At 55.0% G+C, this 22824-nt stretch overlaps 1 long non-coding RNA gene across 1 annotated transcript in view; it reads left to right on the top strand.

The window, feature by feature from the left end:
• The window catches only part of LOC145534158 (uncharacterized), a 116732-nt gene that overhangs the window by 3548 nt on the left and 90360 nt on the right, over window positions 1–22824 (top strand). The window contains exons 2-4 of the long non-coding RNA XR_014074286.1: window positions 4182–4293; window positions 11810–11921; window positions 19439–19550. This is a non-coding gene — a long non-coding RNA (uncharacterized LOC145534158). The remainder of the gene's footprint in view (window positions 1–4181; window positions 4294–11809; window positions 11922–19438; window positions 19551–22824) is intronic.

Here is a 22824-nt window from a genome sequence, read left to right on the forward strand (position 1 = left end):
CAGAAGGGTCAGAGACGTGTGTCTGCTCAGATCCCCACCCGGGAGGAAAGAGACCCACCTGTGGGTGTGAGGTCAGCCTGGGCGGCCGCCGCTGCCCGCACACTCCCCATCGGGCCCAGCCTGCTCTCCCCTGGGGTGTGGACACAACTTGTCCGCAGGCTTCTGACCCCACATCCGCCTGGGCTTCCTTGAGGGAGACACACCCCGAGAAACCCGCATCCACACACACAGGCAAAGGACCCGGTGTTTCCGGGTGGCATGGGCGAGGTGGCCTGGCCCGGCCTGGGGCTCCCCGTGTTACCTTTCTGTTTCTCCGGGCAAACGGCCAGAGGCCTCTCGGGGGTGTCCTGAGCCAACGTCGACAGGGTGCCCACGCACACTGCCTGTGAGCTCTCCTGAGGCCCCGGCCTCTGGGCATGGGCAAACAGCAGAACATCCTGGCAGCAAGTGATCTGGCTGGGGGCTCCTCTCCGCTCTGGAGGCCTGGATACCCGGGTTGCGGGTTCTGTTGGGTTCTGTTGCCGGCAGGTGACATCATCGCCTGGGGTTCGTGCTGAGGTCCCTTCCCCAAAACTTCCCAAGGGAATCTCTGGGTTTCTGACTGCTCGACCACCCCCCTTAGGCCATGTGCAGGCACAGAGACGCCCACACAGCCCAGCCCACAGCCCTGGGGAGGCCTGGGTGCAGCCAGGGCCTGAGCTCCGAGGGCCCTGCTGCTCTCAGACCAGGCTCCTTCTTCTCATAAGTGGTGTGGCCCTGGACAAGCATATGCCCCTCAGGGTTTCCCCAGTCTCTCCATCTGCAGAGTGGGGGTCATTCTCCCATCTGCTTCCTAGGTCTGTCGGCCTACGAGCAGCTCCATGCCTTTCCACCTGGGGCCGATATCACGTGGAGCTCGTGCGCTGAGACTTCAGAAAGAAAGATTCCATCCAGGGCTGACATAGCACAGAATGGGGCAGAACGAGGCCTGGATGTGCCGTGGTACCCAGGAAAAGGCACTCCCCCTCCTGACTGTTTTGAGACCCCGCATCCAAGTTGGAGGACCGAAAGGAAGACTCGAAGGTCTCCCTCTCTTGTAGAAAAGAGTAGCCAACTTTCTGGTCCTGTTTCCATTGAGATTCTGTTCAAGTGTCCCAGCTCGGCTTCTGCGGGTGGCTGAGCTTCTAATGGCTCCCTGCGTTCTTGTCTTTTCCTCTGCAAACCTTCCGTCCTTTTCCCCCTTCTGGGGTGGATGGGCGCTGTCATTGCTTCTACCTTCGAGACAGATTGAGGAAAAGTCTGGACCATCGACTCCTTTCCTCTCTTTGGTTCCGTGTCTCTCTCTGGCTGTGTCCCTCTCTTTTCCTTTCTCAATTCCCTCTGTGTCTTCCTCTTTCTCTCTCGTGTGTGAATGGATGGATGCTAGGAATTCCACATGTATATGATTAGATGAGGGTTATGTTTTAGGGATAGGTTAGAGGGAGAGAAAGGCTTCAGGTCGGAGTTGGTCATAGGGGAAGGGTCAAGGGTGGTGGTGGTGTTTCTTGGAATCTGAGTGCTGTGCATTCTTCGTCTCTTTCCATATGAACCCCTTCTCAGATACACCACTTGGAAGGAGTCTCTCGTGTTCCGTTTCCTATCTTTTGCATTTGTGAATGCTTAGCTTCTCTGTTGTGAAGAGGTTCCATTGGATGGAAACCCATTGGTGTACTTCGTGTACCTCTTTCCCTTAATTGAAGAGACCCATTTCTACCTCCGCCCAGCAAATGGCAAGGAGACTCTGATGTTAAGGAGCCTTTGACCTACGCTTCTTTCTAGCTATCTCATGACATCAGTCTTTAGGGTGAGGTTTTTCCCCAATATTGAGGTGGTCTGAGATCCAAACCAATAGCGTTCTTCAGATGTAGCTGTCTGGGTTTCCCATGGACATTGATTGAAGAGGCTTTCTTGTTCCCATTTGGATAATCTCCCCTTCTGTGTCAGAGATGAGTTGACGATGGATGCTGGGGTTTGTTTCTGGACCCTCAACTTTATTCCATCGATCTGGATCTGTGTGTGTTGTTGTATTCCCAATAGCATACTGTCCTGCCGCTGCTGCTGCTGCTGCTAAGTCACTTCAGTCGTGTCAGACTCTGCGCGACCCCATGGCCTGCAGCCTACCAGGCTCCTCCGTCCAGGGCATTTTCCAGGCAAGAGTACTGGAGTGGGTCGCCACTGCCTTCTCCGATACTCTCCTGAGGATCCTAGTTTGGTCGTCTAATTTCCTTTCACACAACCTTGGATGTCCGTATCGGGGCCTTTTCGTCGGATTGTATTGACAATTTAGGCTCTTTTCTGTTTCCGTAACCCCTTTTGCAATTCTTTGTTCGGTGCGAAAATGCATTGGCATTTTGGGAGGAATAGCATCGAAGCTGTGGATTGCCTTGTGGGGCTGTGACATCATTTTACCAATAGGAATTTTTCAAGCCCTGAGCACAGCTTCTCTCTCCAGTGATTGGTGTGGGCTTGATCTTCCTTCTTCCATCTCTCGCCGTTTTGTGAGAACAGGTCCATCCTTCCCTTCTGGGTTAGATGGACTCGTGGATATCACTTCAGTGCATGGCATTGTCAGTGGGGGTGATAATTCCCTTCTCGTTGGAAGACTTTCCTGTGAGTATTAGAAATGCAAGTGACTTCTCTTCCCCTTCCTCCCTGTCCATCTCTCAGAGCCACCGGGAAACAGAGGCCTCATCCACGGTCACACAGGCCTGAGGGGGTGCAACTAGACTGTTGTTTCTTCAGGCCCTCAGTGCTGGACATCATCCGGGATCCTCTGTGTGTGTCTTCCTCAGTCTGGTGTCCCTTCAGACCTTTCCCTAGTTTTCACAGGCTTGTTGTGTTGGTGTTCTTTGTCTGTTTGGAGACACATCCTTGATAAGCTTTGTGTTTCCACTCATTCGTCTGGCGATGTATGACCTGTCTTTTGCTTTTGTCATGAGGTCTTTCCCACAGTAGATATCTTTGATTTTGCCAAGTCCACTGTATTCTCTGGGTTTTTTTGTGGACTGCCTTTTAGTTTTGTGTGTGAAGACTCAAAGCACGTGTCCGGTTTCTGCTCATTGTTCTTCTAGATTGGTGACAAGTTTTCACGGAAAGTTTGTCTAGGGATAAGTGGAAGTGAACTCGGTGTAAGGTGTCAAGTCTCCATCTCCATTCATGTCATCCCCTGCAGTTTCCAATTCCCTGTTCCTGAGTGGTTTTGGAGACCTCGTGGGGAGTTTGGTTGCATTGGAGTTTGCATTACCACCTTGATTCGATTCACACTGTTCTGCCGTCAGGGACACTGTCAAGGGGGAGTGAGGAGCAGCCTGCACTTCCAGCAGTGACCACACGGTGGGGCGAGTGCTGCTCTCCCCTCTGGGAGCCCCAGGCCACAGGCATCCCAGTGAGGAGCCAGCTCTGTGCTCAGCTGAAAGGAGTTAGTCTCTCAGGAGCCTCTGAGCCCTTGCCTTTGGATCACCCAGGGTGGGCATTGACTGGGACAGAAAAAATTGCCCTGAATTCCATGGACGGAAGAGCCTGGCTGTGTAGAGTTCGTGGGTTGCCGTGAATCAGACACAACTGAGGACAGAAAAATTCAATACATTAAAACACTTTTGGGGGGTGGGGGTGAGTGAAAGGGGGTGATGTGGGTTTTTTTGTCTTATATAACAGCCAAGGGAAATCTAGTTTAAACCTAAATTCACATAGACGGGAAAGGTATAGCTCTCCGTCACCCTATTAAAAAAAAAAAAAAACTACTAAACTTTTCTGAAAGTTTATTTACTAGCTTCCTTGAGCAGTTCATGGTGAAGCTTTTTTTTTTTTTTTTTTTTCTGTGACATTGGCCTCATTAAAAAGTACGGTTTGCCTTTACTGGATAATTTTGTTCATTGGTTTCTTAGGGAACCTTGGTAATATTTGAGTTTCCTGGGGAGTATGGTCACATGACCTGGCCCTGGCCAATCGGTGCGTTCCACCTCCCTGGCCACTGTGATTGGCTCCGGGCTGGGGCAGTGCCCAATCGGGGCCCAGGGCCGGGCCTGACGTTGGAAGCCAGGGGAAGACGAGCTGTCGTCGTGCTGGGGTAGGGGAAGGGGTGGGGCCGGGGGAGGTCAGGCTCCAGCAGTGGGAGGGGCGTGAGGTCCGCCTGCGGCAGTTGGTGACCTTCCCGCTCCCCTCAGGGCAGAGCCGCCGGCCTGAGAATGAGGGCGCTGCTGAGCCCAGGGGCTGGGATGGCCCGTTGCTGCTGTGGTCCCAGAGCTCCACCCGAGACCTGAGGGAAACCTTCTGCCCGTGAGTCCTCTCCCGCTTGTCTGTCAGCTTGTTTGAAGCATGCTGGGTTTTCTGCCCAGCTGGCTAAGGGGAGTCCCTGGAAATGCAATGGTGTGGGTTTTGGCAGACTTCAGGGAAGACATGCCAGATGAGCCTGGGAGACTCCAGCTTAATCTGGATTCAGGAGATATCTCTTCGGGCCAGCTAGTAATTGTAGGATAAGCCTAATGAGTCTTCACAGGATGAAGAGAGTAACGTGCCAAGGTAGCATTCGATGTCCTCATTCGAGAGGATGAAGCTGGTGCTCAGAGAAGGGGGGAACTTGGCCACAGCAAGGAGGTGTGCACCCAGACAGAACCCCCAGATCCGGCCATTGGAGCTCAGGGAGGCCACTGGTGTGGCTTGTCCCTGTGGCAGGGGCCGAGGCACGCAGCCCACCCTGATTCCTGTGGGGGCCTGACTTGGGAAGTGCCATCTGGTAGCTTTGAGACTCACCAAACCAAATTGCACTGGAGAGAGGAGGGACACCTTCCTTCATCCACCCCCCACCCCCGCCGGCTTCCCACATACCCTGACCCCTTTCTCTCGATTTCGGAGCCATTTCCAGAGTCCCGCTCATATGACCTCATTCGAAGTGCACTGTGGACGAGCTGCCATCTGCAGCTGCTACCACAGCAGCCAAGGGCTTTAGCTCCCGAGTACCTCCCTTCCTTTGGAACTTGGGGGCCCTCTACTCCCCACTTGCACACCACAGACCTTTGCTGAGGATTGTGGGGACCCTCACTCAGTTTGCAGCACGTTGTAGCCATCCCTGTCCTCCCTTGAAACTCAGCTTGTGAGCTCCTTTGGAGCAGCGTGGCCCACCTGGCTGCAACGGAAGAGACACAGCTGACAGTGAAACAACAGCTTAGATCTGAGAGCCGGAAAGCTCTGTCAAAAGGGACCTCCCTCTTCACGCCGTAGAGGCTGTAGGAGCCGCCAGGGTTTCGGAACCAGTGCTGGGGCCAAAATGACTCCACAGCTGTTTTCCTTCCTGGGGAGGGTTCTGGCTTGAGTGGGAATGGCTCAAGTCTAAGGTTCTGAAAGCCCACTGTGTGCAGATGCACGGTACACAGAGAGGAGAAGGTGGAGTCCTGCCCTGGAGGTGGTCACAGCTCACGGATGAGCCAGGCAGGCAGGCAGGCAGGGCATGAGAACACCTGAGCTGCCTTCATGAGTGAATGGTGTGGGGGCAGAGGAAGAGAAGCCGGTCTGCTCCCTCATGTGGTGCCCAGGGCAGGTTGTCCCCAGAGGAAACCCTTACGACGGTGAGGAGAATCCCTGCTGTTTCCCAAGGGGTTCCGTCGGTGCGTGTCTTCCCCGGAGCGCTCAGGCCGTCTCTAAAGTACACTGGCCATGGGCATTGCCTCTCCTTGGAACTTCCCATGTGTTTCTCTTTTTTATGGAACAGTGATTTTCTAGAGGGGTTCTGGGCCACAAGGATGTTGGGTCATTTTCTAGCCTTCTGTCATGAAGAACGCTTTCCTGGGCGTTGGGGTGGTTTGTTGTTCCAGCTCCCTTTCTTGGCTTCTTTTGGGAGCTGGTGCAACAAGACGAGCTCAGCCTCTGCCTTCTGGCTGAGATGTCACCCTTGAAACAGCAATGCCTGCCTGGAGATAATGATGGCAGTGGCCAAAAGGGCTTCGTTTGGCACATGGTATCTTGAAAGGACGTACACCGTCCTTTCAGATATCAAAGGCTAGTTCAAATGACATAAAAATGAGAACTCTCCAATGGAGTCTTACAGTAGGTGGAGAGTCCGAAAAACACTGCTTCAGTCATTTCACGGAGAGTCATTGATTGGGGACACCAAGAATATAGGAAGGAATGCACAAAGAAAAGATGAAATTGTGTTCAGGATCGGGGGAAGGGATGAACAGGGCGTGCTTGCCTTGAATCCAGGCTTTGTTGGGGGGTGGGGCATAAAGATCAAACGGGTCTGAAACTACCAAGTGGTGATGGTAACACAGTATCACCAGAGTTACACAACAGTGTTCCCAAATTGCAACAATGATGAGAAAGTTTACGAATCCCAACTTAACCAACAAAAATACAGGAAACCATACAAAAAAGAAAACATCACCAGAAAGGTGGAAACAAACCAAATGCAAAGCAGTTCAGGGGAAAGGAACTCCATGTCCCCTGGGGGCAGACCGAGTTGCCGGCGTCCACGGTGAGCAGACAGGGATGGAGGCTGCAGAGCCGACCGCTCCCCTGGACGTGGTGTTTCCGGCAAGGGCTCTGGGTGTCTGTCCAGAGCGGGGGCTCGTTCTCCCTGCAGGGGTGGGTGAGTCATCGTGGGCGTCTGGGTGTTGCGCGGGAGCCAGGGCAGGCTCTCCCTGCCGAGGCGGTGACTCCTCCTCTGCCTCGGGTTCTCCTGCCAGAGCCCGAGCAGGTACAGGTGCACGTGGAGGTGGAGGTTCTGGCTGAGGGGGTGGGACATCAGTGCCTGGGGCTGGGGGTCCTGCAGGCACGGAGATCCGATCTGCCTAGTGTGCTGGCCAGTACCCAGCTGGCCTGGTGTCTCTGCGAGGGCAAGTCTCGGTTCTCCATCTGCCCTCGGTGGATCCCTGGGTCCTGCACCTGGAGCCACCACCTCTGTAGGGACAGGTCTGGGAAGTGGAGCCTGGTTCCAGTTGGAGGTCAGTGCTAGAGCTGGGGGAGAAGCAAAGTTTGCCCACAGGCCAGCCTTGGCATGTGCGTATCCCGGGACAGAAAGCTTCCAAGAGATTCCCAAAGAATACCCAGCGTCGGATGTCTTTTGGGACTGAAGTGTGCAAGACGGGGGGCGGGGGGTGTGAGGCCAGTGCTTGCTGCAGGCCCAGCAGCAGCTTTCGGGGACTCGTCCCTGTGTAGCTCAGCACCCCGTCCCCACACACTCCCGTGCAGCAGCCCCAGCGTCCTCACCTCTGTGCTCTGGCGTGCTGGGCTCCAGGTCCTCCTGCTGCCTCAGAGGCCGGGGTTCTCGGGACTCTGGGTCGGAGCCGGGTGTGCTGAGCTCCGTGGCAGCCTCAGACTGGGCCGGCGGGTGTATCCTAGGCGGTGTCTCTGCAGCAGGCCTTCCCCGCCTCCTCTTCTCCCCCGGTGGGGCTGATGCCTCCGTGGGCACGCTCACCTGGAGCCTGCACTGGGCCTCACGGGCGGGGGGGTGGTGCTCCGACCCCTCCCTCCGGGAGGTGGATGGGGTGTCCCCGTCCTCGGCCTCATCACGTGGGAAGCTCTGCAACGACAGTGACCGTCAGCCAGCCATGCTGGGAGTTTTCCAAGCTGGGCCTGGCCAGTGGAACCGCTGCTTCTGCCTGCTCGAACTTCTCTTCCCAGAAGGGTCAGAGACGTGTGTCTGCTCAGATCCCCACCCGGGAGGAAAGAGACCCACCTGTGGGTGTGAGGTCAGCCTGGGCGGCCGCCGCTGCCCGCACACTCCCCATCGGGCCCAGCCTGCTCTCCCCTGGGGTGTGGACACAACTTGTCCGCAGGCTTCTGACCCCACATCCGCCTGGGCTTCCTTGAGGGAGACACACCCCGAGAAACCCGCATCCACACACACAGGCAAAGGACCCGGTGTTTCCGGGTGGCATGGGCGAGGTGGCCTGGCCCGGCCTGGGGCTCCCCGTGTTACCTTTCTGTTTCTCCGGGCAAACGGCCAGAGGCCTCTCGGGGGTGTCCTGAGCCAACGTCGACAGGGTGCCCACGCACACTGCCTGTGAGCTCTCCTGAGGCCCCGGCCTCTGGGCATGGGCAAACAGCAGAACATCCTGGCAGCAAGTGATCTGGCTGGGGGCTCCTCTCCGCTCTGGAGGCCTGGATACCCGGGTTGCGGGTTCTGTTGGGTTCTGTTGCCGGCAGGTGACATCATCGCCTGGGGTTCGTGCTGAGGTCCCTTCCCCAAAACTTCCCAAGGGAATCTCTGGGTTTCTGACTGCTCGACCACCCCCCTTAGGCCATGTGCAGGCACAGAGACGCCCACACAGCCCAGCCCACAGCCCTGGGGAGGCCTGGGTGCAGCCAGGGCCTGAGCTCCGAGGGCCCTGCTGCTCTCAGACCAGGCTCCTTCTTCTCATAAGTGGTGTGGCCCTGGACAAGCATATGCCCCTCAGGGTTTCCCCAGTCTCTCCATCTGCAGAGTGGGGGTCATTCTCCCATCTGCTTCCTAGGTCTGTCGGCCTACGAGCAGCTCCATGCCTTTCCACCTGGGGCCGATATCACGTGGAGCTCGTGCGCTGAGACTTCAGAAAGAAAGATTCCATCCAGGGCTGACATAGCACAGAATGGGGCAGAACGAGGCCTGGATGTGCCGTGGTACCCAGGAAAAGGCACTCCCCCTCCTGACTGTTTTGAGACCCCGCATCCAAGTTGGAGGACCGAAAGGAAGACTCGAAGGTCTCCCTCTCTTGTAGAAAAGAGTAGCCAACTTTCTGGTCCTGTTTCCATTGAGATTCTGTTCAAGTGTCCCAGCTCGGCTTCTGCGGGTGGCTGAGCTTCTAATGGCTCCCTGCGTTCTTGTCTTTTCCTCTGCAAACCTTCCGTCCTTTTCCCCCTTCTGGGGTGGATGGGCGCTGTCATTGCTTCTACCTTCGAGACAGATTGAGGAAAAGTCTGGACCATCGACTCCTTTCCTCTCTTTGGTTCCGTGTCTCTCTCTGGCTGTGTCCCTCTCTTTTCCGTTCTCAATTCCCTCTGTGTCTTCCTCTTTCTCTCTCGTGTGTGAATGGATGGATGCTAGGAATTCCACATGTATATGATTAGATGAGGGTTATGTTTTAGGGATAGGTTAGAGGGAGAGAAAGGCTTCAGGTCGGAGTTGGTCATAGGGGAAGGGTCAAGGGTGGTGGTGGTGTTTCTTGGAATCTGAGTGCTGTGCATTCTTCGTCTCTTTCCATATGAACCCCTTCTCAGATACACCACTTGGAAGGAGTCTCTCGTGTTCCGTTTCCTATCTTTTGCATTTGTGAATGCTTAGCTTCTCTGTTGTGAAGAGGTTCCATTGGATGGAAACCCATTGGTGTACTTCGTGTACCTCTTTCCCTTAATTGAAGAGACCCATTTCTACCTCCGCCCAGCAAATGGCAAGGAGACTCTGATGTTAAGGAGCCTTTGACCTACGCTTCTTTCTAGCTATCTCATGACATCAGTCTTTAGGGTGAGGTTTTTCCCCAATATTGAGGTGGTCTGAGATCCAAACCAATAGCGTTCTTCAGATGTAGCTGTCTGGGTTTCCCATGGACATTGATTGAAGAGGCTTTCTTGTTCCCATTTGGATAATCTCCCCTTCTGTGTCAGAGATGAGTTGACGATGGATGCTGGGGTTTGTTTCTGGACCCTCAACTTTATTCCATCGATCTGGATCTGTGTGTGTTGTTGTATTCCCAATAGCATACTGTCCTGCCGCTGCTGCTGCTGCTGCTAAGTCACTTCAGTCGTGTCAGACTCTGCGCGACCCCATGGCCTGCAGCCTACCAGGCTCCTCCGTCCAGGGCATTTTCCAGGCAAGAGTACTGGAGTGGGTCGCCATTGCCTTCTCCGATACTCTCCTGAGGATCCTAGTTTGGTCGTCTAATTTCCTTTCACACAACCTTGGATGTCCGTATCGGGGCCTTTTCGTCGGATTGTATTGACAATTTAGGCTCTTTTCTGTTTCCGTAACCCCTTTTGCAATTCTTTGTTCGGTGCGAAAATGCATTGGCATTTTGGGAGGAATAGCATCGAAGCTGTGGATTGCCTTGTGGGGCTGTGACATCATTTTACCAATAGGAATTTTTCAAGCCCTGAGCACAGCTTCTCTCTCCAGTGATTGGTGTGGGCTTGATCTTCCTTCTTCCATCTCTCGCCGTTTTGTGAGAACAGGTGCATCCTTCCCTTCTGGGTTAGATGGACTCGTGGATATCACTTCAGTGCATGGCATTGTCAGTGGGGGTGATAATTCCCTTCTCATTGGAAGACTTTGCTGTGAGTATTAGAAATGCAAGTGACTTCTCTTCCCCTTCCTCCCTGTCCATCTCTCAGAGCCACCGGGAAACAGAGGCCTCATCCACGGTCACACAGGCCTGAGGGGGTGCAACTAGACTGTTGTTTCTTCAGGCCCTCAGTGCTGGACATCATCCGGGATCCTCTGTGTGTGTCTTCCTCAGTCTGGTGTCCCTTCAGACCTTTCCCTAGTTTTCACAGGCTTGTTGTGTTGGTGTTCTTTGTCTGTTTGGAGACACATCCTTGATAAGCTTTGTGTTTCCACTCATTCGTCTGGCGATGTATGACCTGTCTTTTGCTTTTGTCATGAGGTCTTTCCCACAGTAGATATCTTTGATTTTGCCAAGTCCACTGTATTCTCTGGGTTTTTTTGTGGACTGCCTTTTAGTTTTGTGTGTGAAGACTCAAAGCACGTGTCCGGTTTCTGCTCATTGTTCTTCTAGATTGGTGACAAGTTTTCACGGAAAGTTTGTCTAGGGATAAGTGGAAGTGAACTCGGTGTAAGGTGTCAAGTCTCCATCTCCATTCATGTCATCCCCTGCAGTTTCCAATTCCCTGTTCCTGAGTGGTTTTGGAGACCTTGTGGGGAGTTTGGTTGCATTGGAGTTTGCATTACCACCTTGATTCGATTCACACTGTTCTGCCGTCAGGGACACTGTCAAGGGGGAGTGAGGAGCAGCCTGCACTTCCAGCAGTGACCACACGGTGGGGCGAGTGCTGCTCTCCCCTCTGGGAGCCCCAGGCCACAGGCATCCCAGTGAGGAGCCAGCTCTGTGCTCAGCTGAAAGGAGTTAGTCTCTCAGGGGCCTCTGAGCCCTTGCCTTTGGATCACCCAGGGTGGGCATTGACTGGGACAGAAAAAATTGCCCTGAATTCCATGGACGGAAGAGCCTGGCTGTGTAGAGTTCGTGGGTTGCCGTGAATCAGACACAACTGAGGACAGAAAAATTCAATACATTAAAACACTTTTGGGGGGTGGGGGTGAGTGAAAGGGGGTGATGTGGGTTTTTTTGTCTTATATAACAGCCAAGGGAAATCTAGTTTAAACCTAAATTCACATAGACGGGAAAGGTATAGCTCTCCGTCACCCTATTAAAAAAAAAAAAAAAAACTACTAAACTTTTCTGAAAGTTTATTTACTAGCTTCCTTGAGCAGTTCATGGTGAAGCTTTTTTTTTTTTTTTTTCTGTGACATTGGCCTCATTAAAAAGTACGGTTTGCCTTTACTGGATAATTTTGTTCATTGGTTTCTTAGGGAACCTTGGTAATATTTGAGTTTCCTGGGGAGTATGGTCACATGACCTGGCCCTGGCCAATCGGTGCGTTCCACCTCCCTGGCCACTGTGATTGGCTCCGGGCTGGGGCAGTGCCCAATCGGGGCCCAGGGCCGGGCCTGACGTTGGAAGCCAGGGGAAGACGAGCTGTCGTCCTGCTGGGGTAGGGGAAGGGGTGGGGCCGGGGGAGGTCAGGCTCCAGCAGTGGGAGGGGCGTGAGGTCCGCCTGCGGCAGTTGGTGACCTTCCCGCTCCCCTCAGGGCAGAGCCGCCGGCCTGAGAATGAGGGCGCTGCTGAGCCCAGGGGCTGGGATGGCCCGTTGCTGCTGTGGTCCCAGAGCTCCACCCGAGACCTGAGGGAAACCTTCTGCCCGTGAGTCCTCTCCCGCTTGTCTGTCAGCTTGTTTGAAGCATGCTGGGTTTTCTGCCCAGCTGGCTAAGGGGAGTCCCTGGAAATGCAATGGTGTGGGTTTTGGCAGACTTCAGGGAAGACATGCCAGATGAGCCTGGGAGACTCCAGCTTAATCTGGATTCAGGAGATATCTCTTCGGGCCAGCTAGTAATTGTAGGATAAGCCTAATGAGTCTTCACAGGATGAAGAGAGTAACGTGCCAAGGTAGCATTCGATGTCCTCATTCGAGAGGATGAAGCTGGTGCTCAGAGAAGGGGGGAACTTGGCCACAGCAAGGAGGTGTGCACCCAGACAGAACCCCCAGATCCGGCCATTGGAGCTCAGGGAGGCCACTGGTGTGGCTTGTCCCTGTGGCAGGGGCCGAGGCACGCAGCCCACCCTGATTCCTGTGGGGGCCTGACTTGGGAAGTGCCATCTGGTAGCTTTGAGACTCACCAAACCAAATTGCACTGGAGAGAGGAGGGACACCTTCCTTCATCCACCCCCCACCCCCGCCGGCTTCCCACATACCCTGACCCCTTTCTCTCGATTTCGGAGCCATTTCCAGAGTCCCGCTCATATGACCTCATTTGAAGTGCACTGTGGACGAGCTGCCATCTGCAGCTGCTACCACAGCAGCCAAGGGCTTTAGCTCCCGAGTACCTCCCTTCCTTTGGAACTTGGGGGCCCTCTACTCCCCACTTGCACACCACAGACCTTTGCTGAGGATTGTGGGGACCCTCACTCAGTTTGCAGCACGTTGTAGCCATCCCTGTCCTCCCTTGAAACTCAGCTTGTGAGCTCCTTTGGAGCAGCGTGGCCCACCTGGCTGCAACGGAAGAGACACAGCTGACAGTGAAACAACAGCTTAGATCTGAGAGCCGGAAAGCTCTGTCAAAAGGGACCTCCCTCTTCACGCCGTAGAGGCTGTAGGAGCCGCCAGGGTTTCGGAACCAGTGCTGGGGCCAAAATGACTCCACAGCTGTTTTCCTTCCTGGGGAGGGTTCTGGCTTGAGTGGGAATGGCTCAAGTCTAAGGTTCTGAAAGCCCACTGTGTGCAGATGCACGGTACACAGAGAGGAGAAGGTGGAGTCCTGCCCTGGAGGTGGTCACAGCTCACGGATGAGCCAGGCAGGCAGGCAGGCAGGGCATGAGAACACCTGAGCTGCCTTCATGAGTGAATGGTGTGGGGGCAGAGGAAGAGAAGCCGGTCTGCTCCCTCATGTGGTGCCCAGGGCAGGTTGTCCCCAGAGGAAACCCTTACGACGGTGAGGAGAATCCCTGCTGTTTCCCAAGGGGTTCCGTCGGTGCGTGTCTTCCCCGGAGCGCTCAGGCCGTCTCTAAAGTACACTGGCCATGGGCATTGCCTCTCCTTGGAACTTCCCATGTGTTTCTCTTTTTTATGGAACAGTGATTTTCTAGAGGGGTTCTGGGCCACAAGGATGTTGGGTCATTTTCTAGCCTTCTGTCATGAAGAACGCTTTCCTGGGCGTTGGGGTGGTTTGTTGTTCCAGCTCCCTTTCTTGGCTTCTTTTGGGAGCTGGTGCAACAAGACGAGCTCAGCCTCTGCCTTCTGGCTGAGATGTCACCCTTGAAACAGCAATGCCTGCCTGGAGATAATGATGGCAGTGGCCAAAAGGGCTTCGTTTGGCACATGGTATCTTGAAAGGACGTACACCGTCCTTTCAGATATCAAAGGCTAGTTCAAATGACATAAAAATGAGAACTCTCCAATGGAGTCTTACAGTAGGTGGAGAGTCCGAAAAACACTGCTTCAGTCATTTCACGGAGAGTCATTGATTGGGGACACCAAGAATATAGGAAGGAATGCACAAAGAAAAGATGAAATTGTGTTCAGGATCGGGGGAAGGGATGAACAGGGCGTGCTTGCCTTGAATCCAGGCTTTGTTGGGGGGTGGGGCATAAAGATCAAACGGGTCTGAAACTACCAAGTGGTGATGGTAACACAGTATCACCAGAGTTACACAACAGTGTTCCCAAATTGCAACAATGATGAGAAAGTTTACGAATCCCAACTTAACCAACAAAAATACAGGAAACCATACAAAAAAGAAAACATCACCAGAAAGGTGGAAACAAACCAAATGCAAAGCAGTTCAGGGGAAAGGAACTCCATGTCCCCTGGGGGCAGACCGAGTTGCCGGCGTCCACGGTGAGCAGACAGGGATGGAGGCTGCAGAGCCGACCGCTCCCCTGGACGTGGTGTTTCCGGCAAGGGCTCTGGGTGTCTGTCCAGAGCGGGGGCTCGTTCTCCCTGCAGGGGTGGGTGAGTCATCGTGGGCGTCTGGGTGTTGCGCGGGAGCCAGGGCAGGCTCTCCCTGCCGAGGCGGTGACTCCTCCTCTGCCTCGGGTTCTCCTGCCAGAGCCCGAGCAGGTACAGGTGCACGTGGAGGTGGAGGTTCTGGCTGAGGGGGTGGGACATCAGTGCCTGGGGCTGGGGGTCCTGCAGGCACGGAGATCCGATCTGCCCAGTGTGCTGGCCAGTACCCAGCTGGCCTGGTGTCTCTGCGAGGGCAAGTCTCGGTTCTCCATCTGCCCTCGGTGGATCCCTGGGTCCTGCACCTGGAGCCACCACCTCTGTAGGGACAGGTCTGGGAAGTGGAGCCTGGTTCCAGTTGGAGGTCAGTGCTAGAGCTGGGGGAGAAGCAAAGTTTGCCCACAGGCCAGCCTTGGCATGTGCGTATCCCGGGACAGAAAGCTTCCAAGAGATTCCCAAAGAATACCCAGCGTCGGATGTCTTTTGGGACTGAAGTGTGCAAGACGGGGGGCGGGGGGTGTGAGGCCAGTGCTTGCTGCAGGCCCAGCAGCAGCTTTCGGGGACTCGTCCCTGTGTAGCTCAGCACCCCGTCCCCACACACTCCCGTGCAGCAGCCCCAGCGTCCTCACCTCTGTGCTCTGGCGTGCTGGGCTCCAGGTCCTCCTGCTGCCTCAGAGGCCGGGGTTCTCGGGACTCTGGGTCGGAGCCGGGTGTGCTGAGCTCCGTGGCAGCCTCAGACTGGGCCGGCGGGTGTATCCTAGGCGGTGTCTCTGCAGCAGGCCTTCCCCGCCTCCTCTTCTCCCCCGGTGGGGCTGATGCCTCCGTGGGCACGCTCACCTGGAGCCTGCACTGGGCCTCACGGGCGGGGGGGTGGTGCTCCGACCCCTCCCTCCGGGAGGTGGATGGGGTGTCCCCGTCCTCGGCCTCATCACGTGGGAAGCTCTGCAACGACAGTGACCGTCAGCCAGCCATGCTGGGAGTTTTCCAAGCTGGGCCTGGCCAGTGGAACCGCTGCTTCTGCCTGCTCGAACTTCTCTTCCCAGAAGGGTCAGAGACGTGTGTCTGCTCAGATCCCCACCCGGGAGGAAAGAGACCCACCTGTGGGTGTGAGGTCAGCCTGGGCGGCCGCCGCTGCCCGCACACTCCCCATCGGGCCCAGCCTGCTCTCCCCTGGGGTGTGGACACAACTTGTCCGCAGGCTTCTGACCCCACATCCGCCTGGGCTTCCTTGAGGGAGACACACCCCGAGAAACCCGCATCCACACACACAGGCAAAGGACCCGGTGTTTCCGGGTGGCATGGGCGAGGTGGCCTGGCCCGGCCTGGGGCTCCCCGTGTTACCTTTCTGTTTCTCCGGGCAAACGGCCAGAGGCCTCTCGGGGGTGTCCTGAGCCAACGTCGACAGGGTGCCCACGCACACTGCCTGTGAGCTCTCCTGAGGCCCCGGCCTCTGGGCATGGGCAAACAGCAGAACATCCTGGCAGCAAGTGATCTGGCTGGGGGCTCCTCTCCGCTCTGGAGGCCTGGATACCCGGGTTGCGGGTTCTGTTGGGTTCTGTTGCCGGCAGGTGACATCATCGCCTGGGGTTCGTGCTGAGGTCCCTTCCCCAAAACTTCCCAAGGGAATCTCTGGGTTTCTGACTGCTCGACCACCCCCCTTAGGCCATGTGCAGGCACAGAGACGCCCACACAGCCCAGCCCACAGCCCTGGGGAGGCCTGGGTGCAGCCAGGGCCTGAGCTCCGAGGGCCCTGCTGCTCTCAGACCAGGCTCCTTCTTCTCATAAGTGGTGTGGCCCTGGACAAGCATATGCCCCTCAGGGTTTCCCCAGTCTCTCCATCTGCAGAGTGGGGGTCATTCTCCCATCTGCTTCCTAGGTCTGTCGGCCTACGAGCAGCTCCATGCCTTTCCACCTGGGGCCGATATCACGTGGAGCTCGTGCGCTGAGACTTCAGAAAGAAAGATTCCATCCAGGGCTGACATAGCACAGAATGGGGCAGAACGAGGCCTGGATGTGCCGTGGTACCCAGGAAAAGGCACTCCCCCTCCTGACTGTTTTGAGACCCCGCATCCAAGTTGGAGGACCGAAAGGAAGACTCGAAGGTCTCCCTCTCTTGTAGAAAAGAGTAGCCAACTTTCTGGTCCTGTTTCCATTGAGATTCTGTTCAAGTGTCCCAGCTCGGCTTCTGCGGGTGGCTGAGCTTCTAATGGCTCCCTGCGTTCTTGTCTTTTCCTCTGCAAACCTTCCGTCCTTTTCCCCCTTCTGGGGTGGATGGGCGCTGTCATTGCTTCTACCTTCGAGACAGATTGAGGAAAAGTCTGGACCATCGACTCCTTTCCTCTCTTTGGTTCCGTGTCTCTCTCTGGCTGTGTCCCTCTCTTTTCCGTTCTCAATTCCCTCTGTGTCTTCCTCTTTCTCTCTCGTGTGTGAATGGATGGATGCTAGGAATTCCACATGTATATGATTAGATGAGGGTTATGTTTTAGGGATAGGTTAGAGGGAGAGAAAGGCTTCAGGTCGGAGTTGGTCATAGGGGAAGGGTCAAGGGTGGTGGTGGTGTTTCTTGGAATCTGAGTGCTGTGCATTCTTCGTCTCTTTCCATATGAACCCCTTCTCAGATACACCACTTGGAAGGAGTCTCTCGTGTTCCGTTTCCTATCTTTTGCATTTGTGAATGCTTAGCTTCTCTGTTGTGAAGAGGTTCCATTGGATGGAAACCCATTGGTGTACTTCGTGTACCTCTTTCCCTTAATTGAAGAGACCCATTTCTACCTCCGCCCAGCAAATGGCAAGGAGACTCTGATGTTAAGGAGCCTTTGACCTACGCTTCTTTCTAGCTATCTCATGACATCAGTCTTTAGGGTGAGGTTTTTCCCCAATATTGAGGTGGTCTGAGATCCAAACCAATAGCGTTCTTCAGATGTAGCTGTCTGGGTTTCCCATGGACATTGATTGAAGAGGCTTTCTTGTTCCCATTTGGATAATCTCCCCTTCTGTGTCAGAGATGAGTTGACGATGGATGCTGGGGTTTGTTTCTGGACCCTCAACTTTATTCCATCGATCTGGATCTGTGTGTGTTGTTGTATTCCCAATAGCATACTGTCCTGCCGCTGCTGCTGCTGCTGCTAAGTCACTTCAGTCGTGTCAGACTCTGCGCGACCCCATGGCCTGCAGCCTACCAGGCTCCTCCGTCCAGGGCATTTTCCAGGCAAGAGTACTGGAGTGGGTCGCCATTGCCTTCTCCGATACTCTCCTGAGGATCCTAGTTTGGTCGTCTAATTTCCTTTCACACAACCTTGGATGTCCGTATCGGGGCCTTTTCGTCGGATTGTATTGACAATTTAGGCTCTTTTCTGTTTCCGTAACCCCTTTTGCAATTCTTTGTTCGGTGCGAAAATGCATTGGCATTTTGGGAGGAATAGCATCGAAGCTGTGGATTGCCTTGTGGGGCTGTGACATCATTTTACCAATAGGAATTTTTCAAGCCCTGAGCACAGCTTCTCTCTCCAGTGATTGGTGTGGGCTTGATCTTCCTTCTTCCATCTCTCGCCGTTTTGTGAGAACAGGTCCATCCTTCCCTTCTGGGTTAGATGGACTCGTGGATATCACTTCAGTGAATGGCATTGTCAGTGGGGGTGATAATTCCCTTCTCGTTGGAAGACTTTGCTGTGAGTATTAGAAATGCAAGTGACTTCTCTTCCCCTTCCTCCCTGTCCATCTCTCAGAGCCACCGGGAAACAGAGGCCTCATCCACGGTCACACAGGCCTGAGGGGGTGCAACTAGACTGTTGTTTCTTCAGGCCCTCAGTGCTGGACATCATCCGGGATCCTCTGTGTGTGTCTTCCTCAGTCTGGTGTCCCTTCAGACCTTTCCCTAGTTTTCACAGGCTTGTTGTGTTGGTGTTCTTTGTCTGTTTGGAGACACATCCTTGATAAGCTTTGTGTTTCCACTCATTCGTCTGGCGATGTATGACCTGTCTTTTGCTTTTGTCATGAGGTCTTTCCCACAGTAGATATCTTTGATTTTGCCAAGTCCACTGTATTCTCTGGGTTTTTTTGTGGACTGCCTTTTAGTTTTGTGTGTGAAGACTCAAAGCACGTGTCCGGTTTCTGCTCATTGTTCTTCTAGATTGGTGACAAGTTTTCACGGAAAGTTTGTCTAGGGATAAGTGGAAGTGAACTCGGTGTAAGGTGTCAAGTCTCCATCTCCATTCATGTCATCCCCTGCAGTTTCCAATTCCCTGTTCCTGAGTGGTTTTGGAGACCTTGTGGGGAGTTTGGTTGCATTGGAGTTTGCATTACCACCTTGATTCGATTCACACTGTTCTGCCGTCAGGGACACTGTCAAGGGGGAGTGAGGAGCAGCCTGCACTTCCAGCAGTGACCACACGGTGGGGCGAGTGCTGCTCTCCCCTCTGGGAGCCCCAGGCCACAGGCATCCCAGTGAGGAGCCAGCTCTGTGCTCAGCTGAAAGGAGTTAGTCTCTCAGGGGCCTCTGAGCCCTTGCCTTTGGATCACCCAGGGTGGGCATTGACTGGGACAGAAAAAATTGCCCTGAATTCCATGGACGGAAGAGCCTGGCTGTGTAGAGTTCGTGGGTTGCCGTGAATCAGACACAACTGAGGACAGAAAAATTCAATACATTAAAACACTTTTGGGGGGTGGGGGTGAGTGAAAGGGGGTGATGTGGGTTTTTTTGTCTTATATAACAGCCAAGGGAAATCTAGTTTAAACCTAAATTCACATAGACGGGAAAGGTATAGCTCTCCGTCACCCTATTAAAAAAAAAAAAAAAAAACTACTAAACTTTTCTGAAAGTTTATTTACTAGCTTCCTTGAGCAGTTCATGGTGAAGCTTTTTTTTTTTTTTTTTCTGTGACATTGGCCTCATTAAAAAGTACGGTTTGCCTTTACTGGATAATTTTGTTCATTGGTTTCTTAGGGAACCTTGGTAATATTTGAGTTTCCTGGGGAGTATGGTCACATGACCTGGCCCTGGCCAATCGGTGCGTTCCACCTCCCTGGCCACTGTGATTGGCTCCGGGCTGGGGCAGTGCCCAATCGGGGCCCAGGGCCGGGCCTGACGTTGGAAGCCAGGGGAAGACGAGCTGTCGTCCTGCTGGGGTAGGGGAAGGGGTGGGGCCGGGGGAGGTCAGGCTCCAGCAGTGGGAGGGGCGTGAGGTCCGCCTGCGGCAGTTGGTGACCTTCCCGCTCCCCTCAGGGCAGAGCCGCCGGCCTGAGAATGAGGGCGCTGCTGAGCCCAGGGGCTGGGATGGCCCGTTGCTGCTGTGGTCCCAGAGCTCCACCCGAGACCTGAGGGAAACCTTCTGCCCGTGAGTCCTCTCCCGCTTGTCTGTCAGCTTGTTTGAAGCATGCTGGGTTTTCTGCCCAGCTGGCTAAGGGGAGTCCCTGGAAATGCAATGGTGTGGGTTTTGGCAGACTTCAGGGAAGACATGCCAGATGAGCCTGGGAGACTCCAGCTTAATCTGGATTCAGGAGATATCTCTTCGGGCCAGCTAGTAATTGTAGGATAAGCCTAATGAGTCTTCACAGGATGAAGAGAGTAACGTGCCAAGGTAGCATTCGATGTCCTCATTCGAGAGGATGAAGCTGGTGCTCAGAGAAGGGGGGAACTTGGCCACAGCAAGGAGGTGTGCACCCAGACAGAACCCCCAGATCCGGCCATTGGAGCTCAGGGAGGCCACTGGTGTGGCTTGTCCCTGTGGCAGGGGCCGAGGCACGCAGCCCACCCTGATTCCTGTGGGGGCCTGACTTGGGAAGTGCCATCTGGTAGCTTTGAGACTCACCAAACCAAATTGCACTGGAGAGAGGAGGGACACCTTCCTTCATCCACCCCCCACCCCCGCCGGCTTCCCACATACCCTGACCCCTTTCTCTCGATTTCGGAGCCATTTCCAGAGTCCCGCTCATATGACCTCATTTGAAGTGCACTGTGGACGAGCTGCCATCTGCAGCTGCTACCACAGCAGCCAAGGGCTTTAGCTCCCGAGTACCTCCCTTCCTTTGGAACTTGGGGGCCCTCTACTCCCCACTTGCACACCACAGACCTTTGCTGAGGATTGTGGGGACCCTCACTCAGTTTGCAGCACGTTGTAGCCATCCCTGTCCTCCCTTGAAACTCAGCTTGTGAGCTCCTTTGGAGCAGCGTGGCCCACCTGGCTGCAACGGAAGAGACACAGCTGACAGTGAAACAACAGCTTAGATCTGAGAGCCGGAAAGCTCTGTCAAAAGGGACCTCCCTCTTCACGCCGTAGAGGCTGTAGGAGCCGCCAGGGTTTCGGAACCAGTGCTGGGGCCAAAATGACTCCACAGCTGTTTTCCTTCCTGGGGAGGGTTCTGGCTTGAGTGGGAATGGCTCAAGTCTAAGGTTCTGAAAGCCCACTGTGTGCAGATGCACGGTACACAGAGAGGAGAAGGTGGAGTCCTGCCCTGGAGGTGGTCACAGCTCACGGATGAGCCAGGCAGGCAGGCAGGCAGGGCATGAGAACACCTGAGCTGCCTTCATGAGTGAATGGTGTGGGGGCAGAGGAAGAGAAGCCGGTCTGCTCCCTCATGTGGTGCCCAGGGCAGGTTGTCCCCAGAGGAAACCCTTACGACGGTGAGGAGAATCCCTGCTGTTTCCCAAGGGGTTCCGTCGGTGCGTGTCTTCCCCGGAGCGCTCAGGCCGTCTCTAAAGTACACTGGCCATGGGCATTGCCTCTCCTTGGAACTTCCCATGTGTTTCTCTTTTTTATGGAACAGTGATTTTCTAGAGGGGTTCTGGGCCACAAGGATGTTGGGTCATTTTCTAGCCTTCTGTCATGAAGAACGCTTTCCTGGGCGTTGGGGTGGTTTGTTGTTCCAGCTCCCTTTCTTGGCTTCTTTTGGGAGCTGGTGCAACAAGACGAGCTCAGCCTCTGCCTTCTGGCTGAGATGTCACCCTTGAAACAGCAATGCCTGCCTGGAGATAATGATGGCAGTGGCCAAAAGGGCTTCGTTTGGCACATGGTATCTTGAAAGGACGTACACCGTCCTTTCAGATATCAAAGGCTAGTTCAAATGACATAAAAATGAGAACTCTCCAATGGAGTCTTACAGTAGGTGGAGAGTCCGAAAAACACTGCTTCAGTCATTTCACGGAGAGTCATTGATTGGGGACACCAAGAATATAGGAAGGAATGCACAAAGAAAAGATGAAATTGTGTTCAGGATCGGGGGAAGGGATGAACAGGGCGTGCTTGCCTTGAATCCAGGCTTTGTTGGGGGGTGGGGCATAAAGATCAAACGGGTCTGAAACTACCAAGTGGTGATGGTAACACAGTATCACCAGAGTTACACAACAGTGTTCCCAAATTGCAACAATGATGAGAAAGTTTACGAATCCCAACTTAACCAACAAAAATACAGGAAACCATACAAAAAAGAAAACATCACCAGAAAGGTGGAAACAAACCAAATGCAAAGCAGTTCAGGGGAAAGGAACTCCATGTCCCCTGGGGGCAGACCGAGTTGCCGGCGTCCACGGTGAGCAGACAGGGATGGAGGCTGCAGAGCCGACCGCTCCCCTGGACGTGGTGTTTCCGGCAAGGGCTCTGGGTGTCTGTCCAGAGCGGGGGCTCGTTCTCCCTGCAGGGGTGGGTGAGTCATCGTGGGCGTCTGGGTGTTGCGCGGGAGCCAGGGCAGGCTCTCCCTGCCGAGGCGGTGACTCCTCCTCTGCCTCGGGTTCTCCTGCCAGAGCCCGAGCAGGTACAGGTGCACGTGGAGGTGGAGGTTCTGGCTGAGGGGGTGGGACATCAGTGCCTGGGGCTGGGGGTCCTGCAGGCACGGAGATCCGATCTGCCCAGTGTGCTGGCCAGTACCCAGCTGGCCTGGTGTCTCTGCGAGGGCAAGTCTCGGTTCTCCATCTGCCCTCGGTGGATCCCTGGGTCCTGCACCTGGAGCCACCACCTCTGTAGGGACAGGTCTGGGAAGTGGAGCCTGGTTCCAGTTGGAGGTCAGTGCTAGAGCTGGGGGAGAAGCAAAGTTTGCCCACAGGCCAGCCTTGGCATGTGCGTATCCCGGGACAGAAAGCTTCCAAGAGATTCCCAAAGAATACCCAGCGTCGGATGTCTTTTGGGACTGAAGTGTGCAAGACGGGGGGCGGGGGGTGTGAGGCCAGTGCTTGCTGCAGGCCCAGCAGCAGCTTTCGGGGACTCGTCCCTGTGTAGCTCAGCACCCCGTCCCCACACACTCCCGTGCAGCAGCCCCAGCGTCCTCACCTCTGTGCTCTGGCGTGCTGGGCTCCAGGTCCTCCTGCTGCCTCAGAGGCCGGGGTTCTCGGGACTCTGGGTCGGAGCCGGGTGTGCTGAGCTCCGTGGCAGCCTCAGACTGGGCCGGCGGGTGTATCCTAGGCGGTGTCTCTGCAGCAGGCCTTCCCCGCCTCCTCTTCTCCCCCGGTGGGGCTGATGCCTCCGTGGGCACGCTCACCTGGAGCCTGCACTGGGCCTCACGGGCGGGGGGGTGGTGCTCCGACCCCTCCCTCCGGGAGGTGGATGGGGTGTCCCCGTCCTCGGCCTCATCACGTGGGAAGCTCTGCAACGACAGTGACCGTCAGCCAGCCATGCTGGG

Source organism: Giraffa tippelskirchi, chromosome 14, assembly GCF_054371585.1.
Source record: "Giraffa tippelskirchi isolate mGirTip1 chromosome 14, T2T-mGirTip1v1.2.pri, whole genome shotgun sequence".
Lineage (NCBI taxonomy): Eukaryota > Metazoa > Chordata > Mammalia > Artiodactyla > Giraffidae > Giraffa > Giraffa tippelskirchi.